General features: G+C 43.4%; 1 protein-coding gene across 1 annotated transcript in view; it reads left to right on the top strand.

The window, feature by feature from the left end:
- ttk (zinc finger and BTB domain-containing protein ttk) overlaps positions 1–13,714 on the top strand; it is a 126,638-nt gene continuing 112,924 nt past the window's right edge. Inside the window, exon 1 of the mRNA XM_089594467.1 lies at positions 1–147. The gene's annotated coding sequence lies outside the window, so the exon portion shown is untranslated. The remainder of the gene's footprint in view (positions 148–13,714) is intronic.

Raw genomic sequence — 13,714 nt, 5'->3', positions numbered from 1 at the left:
ACGTTTACGAGTTAAGTACAAGTAAAAATACGACTGCCAAGTACATGTTCGGTTAATTAATAAGTGCGCGACCGTTTTCAACAAAAACTAAGAACTATAACCTAGAAAAGTGGCTGTCGGATCTGCATTAATGGGGTTGATTTTTTGGTGAGTTGCTTTAATAGATGAATTAAAATAAATTTTGCATAAATACTCGTATTCATTTGTGTATATCTAAATGCCTGCGCACATCTCGGTGTAGAGTGTATAAATATCTGCCCATCTATACCTACGTACACCTACAAAGTAAACAAGTGCGAAACAATATCACTTTGCACTGCCATCAGAGGAAAAGCTCATACTTTATAAACAAACATATATATAGGGCGTCGTAATGTCTTTGCGCGAAATAACAGCGTATAATCGCCATTAAATCCCTTAACGGAACGAATATGAAGAGGTAGCATGAATAATAGTATATAAAAGTATACCCCAAAATAAAATTGGTCCTGCATATGTATATTTTACACATGCCTCACCCTCTAGTTGTAACGTATAGTATATATCATGCACTGTGTGTGTGTATATCGAGTTCAACAAAAATAAGGTACAGGGTACAAGGGTTTATACGATAGGACGTCATCCTTTCTTTTTTACTCGATGCTAAAGAAAAACAGTCATCAAACAAAAGGATTCCACTTGTCTCGCGGTGAGAGTCGGTGTAGTAGTGCAAGTGACATGTTCGTATGTACGCTTAGCATTAGAAAGCGCATCAGCCACTATTTATACGAGAGAGTTCTCTCTCTCCCCGCGAACACAACTACAGTTTGTACTCTCGCAGGTACCTGTATATTGTATATATACACCAACCCGTAGACGATCATCCTCGGAGAGACCTGTGCACGCCGGAAAAGCCATATAGACCACCTCCCGTTTGTCATTACAAAACGCGGACCCATCAAGCAGCAAGGGGGAACGCGTATATATATACATACGGTGCACAAGAGCGCGTGCATCACGAGCGCAAAGGAGGACGCGGTATAACGGGAAGAAAGGGGCGTCTTGTGCGCGCCTCCTCTCTCTCTCTCTCTCTCGGTATCTTACACTCCGCGAGAAGAAGAGAGCCTATTTTCGTTGTAGAGCCGCTGCTCGAGGAGAGGGCCCTGACTTCTTATTATTCCTCCTCTCTTTCTCCTTGCGCAGCAGCTTCTTTATTACATACACTGACGCGTGTAGGTATATAGGTACGCTACTTGCACTCCCCCGCCTTCGTGGCTACATTTTCCGTGAAAAACCAACCAACCACCCCCTCCCTCCCCCATACGCAGCAGCGGCTTGTTGCGGAAGAGGCGATAAGTGCAGAGCCTCGGGGATGTACCTATATAAGATTGTGGGGGGGTAGGGTCACATAATACACGTTGTACAGGACTGTTTCCTCTTGGGTTAATTACGTGCGAGGTGAGGTGCTCGAAAGATATGGAGAAGAGAAAGTCGCAAATTATTTTTCCTCTTCCTCCTACGTTATATATACATATATATTACCTACACACTGTATACTTAGTTCCTTAAGGTAAAGAACTCTATGAGGGCAGGGTGGAAGAGAGACTTTAGACGTTTTTTGAGCTGTTGATTGTTTCTGTTTTAGGTGGGTATACTCGGGTATACTTTGTAGTTTTGTCACGTGGTGGGGGGTGGGGGAGAGGAAAGATTCTAATAAAAGTAGTTTTCACCGCTGTTGGCTATATATTCAAAGCTTTCGGTAGTTTCTCCCCTGACACGGTTAAGCTTTCGAAAGAGTTCGTTGAACTTTCCAAATGTGTAACATGAGGGTAGCTTCGTTCAGGACGACCACACGGAATCATATCGCTTGATTAGTCAAATCGAGTCAAATCTTTAAAATAAACTAAACAATGTTACTTTTGTAAATCTATGTGCTAGTGAGACTATAACTAGAGAAAAAAAAACGACAAAAATAACTTGTTCTATATATAGTGGTAACGTAACTTGGCAATCGTTCTCAATCCATACCGATTTTCAGCTCCAGCTCGCCATCGGAAATTCCAATCAGGGCTACTCATACCTTCAAACTCCGATACTAATATGTCCCTGAATACCTATATGGGTATACTTACATATTACGTATATGATGTAGCTTGGACGGACTTGGCATCTCTTTTTTTTCCCCAGTCGATGCAAAATTTCGTATGTCTCTGTACTTGATACAGATCGAACGTATGTATCATATGGCCTTACAAGAAAATTAATTAATTATCATGGCGTTTGATTTTTTTCCAATTGTATAGGTTTACGTGAATGAAATTCCAACCGTGTGCGCTTACAGCAAATTTATATGTGCACACGGTACCGATGAACTAAAAAAAGTAGAGCCATTTCTAATCTTATGTCCCGTATGCACAATTGTAATACGTATACCTACCCGCGTATCGCACGCGTACGTATAGCGCTCGAAAACGAGTAGCACGCTAGTTTTACACGCAAGCACATCACATAACGGGACCCTCTAATGCGCCAACGAGACATGGCGAGTTTTGTTTTTTTCCTTATCCCTTCTACTAATTCTAACTCCGCGATATTGCTCAATAAGCCGCGCCGAAACCTATAATTAACCCTCTTTTTTTCCTCTCTGTCTTTTATTTTGACTGTTTTTTGTGCCCCTATGCTTTTAAAGTCCTTTTGATTTACGCCTCGACACCAAGGTAAATAATCTGTTTGGAAGCTGGTTTTTTTTTTTTTTTTTTTTTTTCCTATTCTTCTTTTAGCTCCCAGACATTGTGGTTTTATATACTCCTACGCAAATGTGTATGCCATGATGGACGACGGCAACCCGATGTGGCAATATCCTATGAGTTTTTGGCGATAAAATTTCGGTTTGCATTACACGATATTCAAAATCAAAATGAGAAATATCGGTGCTAATCCCCGCGATGGTCTCCATAAAAAATCTCTTATCCTCGTACTTATACAAGAAGAGACCCGGCCAGCTACGACACGATCGAGAAATCGAATCACCAGTGACACACACACGAACGAACGAAAGGGCGAACAAATCCGGGGGGGGGGGAGGCTCTCGTCTTTCTCTCTTTTTACGAGCCGATAAAAGAGTCACTGGCATCGCATCGCAACGGGGGGAAAAGGAAATCGAGATGCGAGAGAGAGGGAGAGCCCAAAAAGACGACGCTCGCTCGGCGTCTTTTGATTTCCCCCTCCGGCCGCGTTGGCCCTGCGGGCGTTTTATATTTACGCGCCGAGGAATCTCGCACACCCTCCTCGAGGCGAGAGTCTCGCTTTCTTGTTATTTACTTTGGCCTTCTCTTTTTTTTTTTTTTTTTTTTTTTTTACTTTACTTTCGACATATTGATAAGTGTTTCTGTTTGCGAATGAAACAAAAAGGGGGAAACTTGGTTAATTATGTTACCGCACCCTATAGAGTTGTGTTTTGACCAACGAAGACACGCAAAGTGAGTTTGTTGGCTAATTTTTTGGGACAAAATACGCTTCCAACAACTCGTCGCTACAATTAACTACGACGCCAGCCTGTTATACATTTGTACTTATATTGAAACGTCGCTGTTGCTGAACAACGAATTTCTCAGCAGCAGTTTCTATACGTATACAATACACATGATCCTTATTGATTTGTTGGGTGCAGCCCTTGAGCAAACGGGCGCTGTTTGCCCTGGACAACCAATCTTTTCCCGTCTCCTTCGGTAAGCTCGTCGGCGATAACGCGCTCCGATACCCGAACTTTCCCACGAGTTTCATTTTTTTCCGCGCAAGAAATCTCCTTGGAAACAAGAGTGGAAAAAAAAAAAAATATGTATAATGTTTCACTTTCCTAAGCACGTATCAACAAAAACGGGGAAAGAAAAAAAAATGAGGAAGGACGAAACAACAGAGAGAGAGGGAAATAGCTTCTTATTTCTCCTGAAACACTAGGACGCAGAGATAGGTATACATAGCGCTTTGGTCAAGACGACGCGAGAAAGAGAGAGACGGAGAGAGGGGCGTCCCCGTATCCATAGATAAGCCGTATAGGAGAGAACGGTAAAAGAGGCCGGGTATACAATATATACGGTGCTTGTATGGTGGCGAGAGGATAAGGAGGGTACACACGGCCCGCGTGAATGAACCGCGGAAAGAAATGGCGCCCATGCATGTACATAGCGGGGAAGTGGAAAGAGAGAGATAGAGGAAGGCTTGACTTCGGAGACAGGAGGCGCGTGGGTGCAGCGATCACTGAATGGATGCATGCCCGGCCTCGTGACGGCCTATATATACTCTCGCGGTAGAGAGGCCATGTACGGGGGTGGACTCACCTTTTTTTTTTTTTTTTTTTCTTCCTTCAAGTTACTACACGCAAGTTTATCAGAACACACTCCAGTCAAGCAAAAAAAAAAGAATTTATTTTTGTTTCAAGACACGTTCATCCCCCCTTTTAAGACCCATTTTTTCTTTTTCTTCTTAATCAATTATTCAGTAAAAAAAAAAAAAAAGCCTTGGTTACAATTTTCCCTCGTGGAGTTTGGGTAATCAGTTCCTTCCAACGCATTAAATAGCCCACCGTATAATTATACAGAAGAATGAAGTAATGCACGTATTAGCCAGAGTGGGCATTTACACTTGCGCTTACACATCAGAGGCCAGAAAGAGCTAAGCAGAGAGAGAGAGAGGGAACGTAATCTCCTTAAAGTGGGTAGAATATACGAAGCGTACTTATATACACATACAGACGCACGTGTTCAAGAATAAGGGGGCGCGCGTCGTTCATAAGGAAAAGGCACTCTCTCTCTCTCGCGTACATATACGTATACTTACAGTACTTACACAAAGAAAGAAAGAAAGAATTAAAGAGAGAGAGAGGGGGGAGAGTCAGAGAGGGATACAAAAAAGAAACGGCGCGACTGTGAACGCAGAGGGGAGCAAAAGCAAAAGAGACGGGATGTATATGTAATATACAGTATGTATGCGTGTGTGTATATATGTACGCGGTAGGGAGATTGTATGTAGTATAGTTGTAGTCGCGGAGTGTTTGGTGGTGGTGGTGGTGGTGGTGGGTGCCGGCTCGAGAGCAGCGCTCCCAAAAGTGGCTACCGAACTTGGGGGGAAATTCAAATTGGCTATATGGAGCAAGACGCAAAACCTCAGATAACTCGACAACATTCCATACACCATAACTTGATCAATTAATCCTAAGCTATTTAACCCAATAACCCAACGCGCCCATACGCAGTATCACAAGCATTAATAATTAATAAAATAAATTAAACAATAACGCAAGCGCCAATCCCCACACAACCCGGGGCGCTTACTGGTCACTTTAATTATTAAGAAAATTAATAAAGTAGAGCAAGCGCCAATCCCCACACAACCCGGGGCGCTTACTGGTCACTTTAATTATTAAGAAAATTAATAAAGTAGAGCAAGCGCCAATCCCCACACAACCCGGGGCGCTTTCTGATCACTTTGTTAATGAATATATTAAATAAAATAACACAAGCGCCAATCCCCACACAACCCGGGGCGCTTACTGGTCACTTTAATTATTAAGAAAATTAATAAAGTAGAGCAAGCGCCAATCCCCACACAACCCGGGGCGCTTTCTGATCACTTTGTTAATGAATATATTAAATAAAATAACACAAGCGCCAATCCCCACACAACCCGGGGCGCTTTCTGATCACTTTGTTAATGAATATATTAAATAAAATAACACAAGTGCCAATCCCCACACCACCCGGGACGCCTACTGGTCGCTTTAATTATTAATAAAATAACACAAGCGCCAATCCCCACACAACCCGGGGCCCTTACTGGTCACTTTAATTATTAAGAAAATTAATAAAGTAGAGCAAGCGCCAATCCCCACACAACCCGGGGCGCTTTCTGATCACTTTGTTAATGAATATATTAAATAAAATAACACAAGTGCCAATCCCCACACCACCCGGGGCCCTTACTGGTCACTTTAATTATTAAGAAAATTAATAAAGTAGAGCAAGCGCCAATCCCCACACAACCCGGGGCGCTTTCTGGTCACTTTAATTATTAATAAAATAAGTAACATAACACAAGCCTTAATCCCCACACAACCCGGGGCACTTTCTGGTCACTTTGTTAATTGATGTAATAAGTAAAATAACACAAAAGCCAATCCCCACACGACCCGGGGCACTTACTGGTCACTTTAATTATTAAGAAAATTAATAAAGTAGAGCAAGCGCCAATCCCCACACAACCCGGGGCGCTTTCTGGTCACTTTAATTATTAATAAAATAAGTAACATAACACAAGCCTTAATCCCCACACAACCCGGGGCACTTTCTGGTCACTTTGTTAATTGATGTAATAAGTAAAATAACACAAAAGCCAATCCCCACACGACCCGGGGCACTTACTAGTCACTTTAATTATTAACAAAATTATCAAAGTAGAGTAAGCGCCAATCCCCATAAAACCTGGGGCGCTTACTGGTCACTTTAATTATTAAGAAAATTAATAAAGTAGAGCAAGCGCCAATCCCCACACAACCTGCGACGCTTTCTGGTCGCTTTAATTATTAACAAAGTTGATAAAGTAGAGCAATCGCCAATCCCCACACAACCAGTAAGCGCCCCGGGTTGTGTGGGGATCGGGGCTTACTCTACTTTGTTAATTTTGTTAATAATTAAAGTGACCAGTAAGCGCCCCAGGTTTTATGGAGATTGGCGCTTACTCTACTTTGATAATTTTGTTAATAATTAAAGCGACCAGAAAGCGCCCCGGGTTGTGTGGGGATTGGCGCTTGCTCTACTTTATTAATTTTCTTAATAATTAAAGTGACCAGTAAGGGCCCCGGGTTGTGTGGGGATTGGCGCTTACTCTACTTTGTTAATTTTGTTAATAATTAAAGTGACCAGTAAGCGCCCCAGGTTTTATGGAGATTGGCGCTTACTCTACTTTGATAATTTTGTTAATAATTAAAGTGACCAGTAAGCGCCCCAGGTTTTATGGAGATTGGCGCTTACTCTACTTTGATAATTTTGTTAATAATTAAAGCGACCAGAAAGCGCCCCGGGTTGTGTGGGGATTGGCGCTTGCTCTACTTTATTAATTTTCTTAATAATTAAAGTGACCAGTAAGCGCCCCGGGTTGTGTGGGGATTGGCGCTTACTCTACTTTGTTAATTTTGTTAATAATTAAAGTGACCAGTAAGCGCCCCAGGTTTTATGGAGATTGGCGCTTACTCTACTTTGATAATTTTGTTAATAATTAAAGCGACCAGAAAGCGCCCCGGGTTGTGTGGGGATTGGCGCTTGCTCTACTTTATTAATTTTCTTAATAATTAAAGTGACCAGTAAGGGCCCCGGGTTGTGTGGGGATTGGCGCTTGTGTTATTTTATTAATAATTAAAGCGACCAGTAGGCGTCCCGGGTGGTGTGGGGATTGGCACTTGTGTTATTTTATTTAATATATTCATTAACAAAGTGATCAGAAAGCGCCCCGGGTTGTGTGGGGATTGGCGCTTGCTCTACTTTATTAATTTTCTTAATAATTAAAGTGACCAGTAAGCGCCCCGGGTTGTGTGGGGATTGGCGCTTGCTCTACTTTATTAATTTTCTTAATAATTAAAGTGACCAGTAAGCGCCCCGGGTTGTGTGGGGATTGGCGCTTGCGTTATTGTTTAATTTATTTTATTAATTATTAATGCTTGTGATACTGCGTATGGGCGCGTTGGGTTATTGGGTTAAATAGCTTAGGATTAATTGATCAAGTTATGGTGTATGGAATGTTGTCGAGTTATCTGAGGTTTTGCGTCTTGCTCCATATAGCCAATTTGAATTTCCCCCCAAGTTCGATAGCCACTTTTGGGAGCGCTGCTCGAGAGTTGTACCCGCGAGAGCGGTGAGCTCCTTACAGTGCATTGCCTTTTACTTGCCCCCTCGCTCGTTCACCCGCTTGTATTATATACCTACTCGCTTCTTCTCTCCCCGTCACACCCCGTGCCTCGACAAATCGCTCGCTCGCTCGCCTATACATACATATGTATACATACACCGCGCTCTGCCCGTACCTATACTTACGTCTCTTCTTTGCACTTTGTATACGTATACACGGGGCTCTTCCTCCTCTTCTTTCACTCTTTGCTTTCATGAAGGAGATCTCCCCGCGTATACACATCGTGCATTAGATACACTTATGGGACGCACACCGATAGTTTGTCTCTTTCTCGCTCTCCACGCACACGTACACGACATACACGCGCGCGCCGAGATAATACATGTGATTCGGATCGTCGCCGTTGTACAGTTGCGCTTGACTTTTCCCTTATCGCCTCTCCCCTGTATGGGTATCCATATGTCTAAATCTTCTGAAACATATTTTTTTAATAACGATTCCAGGTTACACATCTTCCTCGCTCGCAACGCCAAATTTTACTTCGTGTAATTTATCATTGTTTTACCCACCGACACACACGGCTTACTAAATTATGAAGTTGTTTGGGCCATCCATAGAATTTCGTGTTTGTCGCCACTACAGGCTCTCCCATATTCATGCCACAAAAGACTGTACGGATGATGCCAAAAGTCTCACCCAAACTCTCATACTGGGTACAAAAAAGAACCTTAAGGGTAAAAGCTTCCTCGCAGTGAATGCTGACCCAAGGAGCTTTAATTTAAGCTCTGGTGACATAAATTCATCGTCATTTACTTTTATATGTGTATACATTGCATGATCTAACTTGAATTTCCCGCAACTCCGGTGTTTCCGACTCCACGACTGCTGAAATTGAAGCTCCACCTCGAGCTTTTTTTATTCATTTCGAAGAAAGTGTTTTTATTTGGGTTACAATCGAACTGAAAACAATGACTAACAGTAAGGTACCCGTATAAGACTTTTGAAACTTTAGTGTCCTCCAACTCGTGATTTTTTTCAGAGATTACGACGTACGCGCGTATAGCATGTATACGCATAAATATACACACATAGTCAATAAGTACACTCAGAGTCGGACTCTCCTTTACCTCCGTCTTTCTCCTTCCTTGTTTGTACGTGCGACTCTACGTATGCGTGTACGAGCGCACGTGTAAGGGGCAGAGTAACGCTACGAGAGGAAAATTTCCGCTCCGGGATGTGAGTGTACCCATTATTACGCGATTGCAAGCTCGAGCTGCTCGAAAAATTTTCGACGATTAGCTGATTGTGCGCGCAAGATTTGAAAGAGAGAGAAGATTGCCGCGTGTGTGTTGGCGTTGCGATGATTATCGTTCAGCAATTACGTAATGAAAACTACACGATTCGTGTTTTTTTTATGCTCTTTCTCCGAAGCGAAGGGAGGGGAGGAAAACGGAATTTTCAAACGATTATAGTACCCCCCTCCCCGCGCCCTAAATTAAGCGTCTCGCGAATGTGCCGACGTTTACCTCTACGGCATGTGCATATACAATTATATCTCTTTGACAATTATCCATTATCGTTTAATCTGTGCCGAATAAATTGTCATTAATGTTTTTCCTTAATTTTGCGTGCCTGCAGTACAACGTTATAGTTTGTTGGTATAGAGTTGTAAGAGTGGAGTAAATACCCGCGTTGCGAAAACAACGATTTCCCAGACGTTTTATCAGAAGGAGAGGAATCGGATGGCTATCTTTTCGGAATTCCAGAACTGTTTCTCTCTTCCCCCCCCTCCGATGTGGGTATCCTTTTGATCTTTTTTTTTTTTTAATATTCCCAACCTTCCTCCGCTACTTCACCCTTCCCTTCTCTCGAGCGGCCGGTCGACTTGACGCACGCGAGTCACCCGACAACAACGTCAACGTCGAGAAAAGAGAAGCGACGAGGGAACAAGGAGGCGGGGGCCAGGAGGAGGAAAAGAGAGTTGCCCTTAAAAAGGAGCGTTTCTCGGCTCCTCCGAATATAGCCCGAGAGCACTGGCAACTCGTCTCCCTCTCTCTCGGGGTCCGTTTTAATATTGGGCGCGCGTACACGCGGCGAAATCACGCGCGACGAAAGGTAAAAAAAAAAACAACAATAATAAACTGGCTTGCGTCCTGATGAGGACCTTTTTTTCTTTTCGCAAAGCGGCAGGGGCAGGAGGCACGTGAAGTTGAAATTTATGAGGGGACTCCCTTTATAGTATAATTCCTTTTTTCTTTTTGTCGCGAGTTTTGGATTACTGAGTCGTAAATCGGTCGAGGAGGAGGCTCCGATTAGTCCTTTCGTAAGCACAATTTTGGCGAATCAAAGTGACATCGCGCTCTGTAGAAATTGATATTTAATTATATACGTTTTGATGATTTACCTGCAGAACGTGACTCACTACTGCAATTCGTAAGAGCACGCACGGCGCGCCGAGTTGATTAATTTGTTTCCGTTCGGTGATGCCGATTGCGTTGACCTCGACCTTTGGACAACAACGGGTGAACACCTTTATTTCACCTTCAGCCCGAAACTCGGTCGCGTCCTTTTCCTTTATTCTGCAAGTGCGTTTTGTGCTCAACACGCTCTTATCGCCCCCGAAATCTTTATTACCCCGCGAGAATGGAAGTTTATATGGTACTGTGCCTTCATTTTCGACAGAGCGGAAGTGCACGATGTATTTAATGCTCTTTGTGTTTTGCAACAATAAAGGAGGTGTTTATCGCGTGGCTGGGTATAAACGTCAAATTTTACGTGTAAGTACGATCTTCTGACTCCCGAGCGCTCTTTGAGATTTCTCATGTTTCAGAGATAAAATGTCTGTCGAAAATGGAGTTTGTGCTATTACATTTACCTTGATAATTTTAACAAACATTTCAATAGTTTCAAGTCGGAAATAATTATTAAAACAAATTTCGACTCATTTGAAAGATGGTTTTTATTCAATTTCCCCTGTATTTGTTGGTAATCAGTAACACGAATTTCAAATATCACGGTCTGTGATGATAAAATATTGTCAAATGTAAGTTTTACGTGTGGGTATTGGACGAAGCAATGAAAACTCGCACCTATATATAAGTTAGAAATTAGGTTTGTAATTTTACTTAATACGTCACCACCAATAACTCATTCACACTTGATTCTTATGCCCAGGATCCTCCAAATAATCGTTTGTAAAAGGTAGCAAGTGCAGGGAGGGTAAAAAAAAACTAGCCCTTACTGATTCATCAGACCACTGGTGTGAAAGAGAAAAAAAAAAAAAAAAAAAAAAAAAAGTCGAATAACGTAAAAAAAGGAAAGGTGCGCCACCGGCAAATCGCAGGAAGGAAGCGCGAGGGGCCACGGCATCCGGGATCATACGCGCCGCCGTATGCTGTCTCGGAGCTTCCATCGCTGTTTCCGACGTACCCTACCACTACCATCGCTACTTCAACCGCTGCTTTTCCATATACGTTTTACGTTTATGTACAATCTGTCTATCTGTTTTTTTTTTTTTTTTTTTTTTTTTTCGCACACTCACCTTTGCTTTCTGGAGTGAATTTATCGTGTAATCAAAATTCTTTTTCCTTGGCACCATACTCGAATGGTACCCTCATAATATTTGCACAAAATATACACCTCATGGTTTGCATTGATCGTGCCACATACGATACAATCGGTCAAGCACTCCTTATACGCGACATTTTTCGACGAGTACCACCTGAAAATAATACGCAAACGTCGCACACGTCATTGTCTCTCAAATCCTCACCGCTACCCCGGAAATCATTTACCGAGTGTTGCACGGCAAAAGAGAGAAAGTAAAGCCTTTCCATGGGGGGAGGGAAAAAAAAAAGAAACAGGTAAACTGCAACTATGGCGGCAAAAGCGAAAGCTCGAAGCGACACTAATCGAAACCGAAATGGACCTTTTAAAACGGACGCATGGGTAAAAAACATCGTTTCTCCAGCACATAAATACATGAAGCGCTAGGGGACGTAGAAGAAGATGGAGGAGAAAAAAGAACCTCGGGCGATTAAAACCACCAATGGAGTTGGCCATCGTCTCTGGTGCAGCACGTCGTCGGCAGCCATCAACAGAGGCGCTCGGAAAAATCGAGAACCTCCTGCGTATGAAGCATGTCACCAGCAACGGGGAAAGTCGACGAGAGAGTTTTGCGGCACATCCAGCAGAGGTATGCCCATCCTTCACGGTGCTTGTACACGCCTCACCCTATGCACGACGACTCTCTCGCGCCCGCGATAGAAAGTCGACGCGGAAAAGAGAGGGTATATATACACACGGAGCTCCTCTCCGCGAGATATTGCCCCTTAATTGCGAGTCGAGCGAGGGAGGAGGGAGCCTTGTGTATACGCATATGGAGCGGCAAGCGTAACGATGGCGCGCCCCGTCGAGTGGATGTTTCACGCGGCTCCCCTTCCTCTCCTCTACTTTGGGAATAAAGCGCGGAAAGCGTATACACACAAAAGCTTGCCTCGTCATCGTCGCACCTCGGGAATTCGCGCCACGACTACTCGATTGGCTGAGTGGCACCTTATAGACTCTTCATATACCCATCCGAGTCTGTTATTCTATCTTTGACAATCGTTGCTTCGAGCATCACTCCGATGAGTGTTGTACGAACTGATTTTGTGATGAACCTCACTGTTGTTTCCACCCTTGAGTGTAATTTCAATAAAAATAGGTGGAAATGAGAATCAGAAAAAAGGTTTTTCGACGAACACACTACACCTGAGTGATTAAAAAGATTCCCGAAGCTTTGAACAAATGAAATTGTTCGTAAAACAATCCCTTATTTCGAAGACCGAGCGAGAAAAGTACTATGTATATGTACACGTATCGCATGGCAGAGGAGAGAAGCCGAGAAGTGGAGTTGCTGCTGCCGGTCGGTATAGGTATATAGTCGAGTGAACTTCTTTGGGATGTTTAACGATGCAAAGTAGCTCACGAACTTGATACCCTCTCGTCCCTCCGTCAGAATTTTTCGTCTCAGTGGTGCAGTTCTTGGACTTGAAATCATAGACGGCTCGATTAAAAGTACCAGTGCTGTTTCAACCATTTCATTTTTCATTTCGCCGAATGATGACTCAATAACACGAACAGCGCCTATTACAAGCTGTATCTTCAACAACTCCTGGTGAACTTTGTGTGTCCCTGTTGCAATCACGCTTTTCGTATATTTTTCATTTCGATGATCAAGTTGCAAGGGTAACCCAATGATAGCAAGGAGAGGATTGCGCGTAGTACTTTTAGTTTGAACCATCATCCCCCTGTGGCGCATCTTTCAACCCAGCACCCTCTTTCTTCGTCCGCAACGGTCCAGGAAACAAAGCACATAAAGAAAAATCTGACGATCTGCTGCTACTCCCTATCTCAAGAGCTGCTTTCCTATATGTATTATACATATCAGCAGCAGAGGTGTATAGCAGAGGGCTCCTTCTTGGTATGCACACGTAAGTCACTCGTACACCTACGTACGGAACGCCTATGTATATATGTAGATGGGCGCGAGTGTGGGGTCGTTGGACGAGCTCGGGGGGTTAACGCGTATACACGAGAGAAAGAAGGAGGCTAAAGCCGCGGCGTTGGCGGCAAATCCAGCCCCATACTCTTGCATTGACGACCCTGCGAGAGTGCACGGAAGACAGTCCAGCTTTCTCTCCGTACTTTTCTTCCTCCCTTTTCTCCTCTCTTATCCTCGGCTCGTTTTTTTCCTTTCTCTTACCAAGTATGTGTGTGTGTGTGTACATTATATCTCTCATACTTTTTCACGACCAGTCTCCAAGTGTGGGAGCATCTCTCTGGTTTTTCTGTGCCC

Source organism: Copidosoma floridanum, unplaced genomic scaffold (genome assembly GCF_036245765.1).
Source record: "Copidosoma floridanum isolate Cflo_tuat_1 unplaced genomic scaffold, Cflo_Japanese_pri ptg000001l, whole genome shotgun sequence".
NCBI classification, from domain to species: domain Eukaryota; kingdom Metazoa; phylum Arthropoda; class Insecta; order Hymenoptera; family Encyrtidae; genus Copidosoma; species Copidosoma floridanum.
Note: the sequence above shows the minus strand (reverse complement) of the source record. Positions and strands in the feature narration are given on the sequence as shown.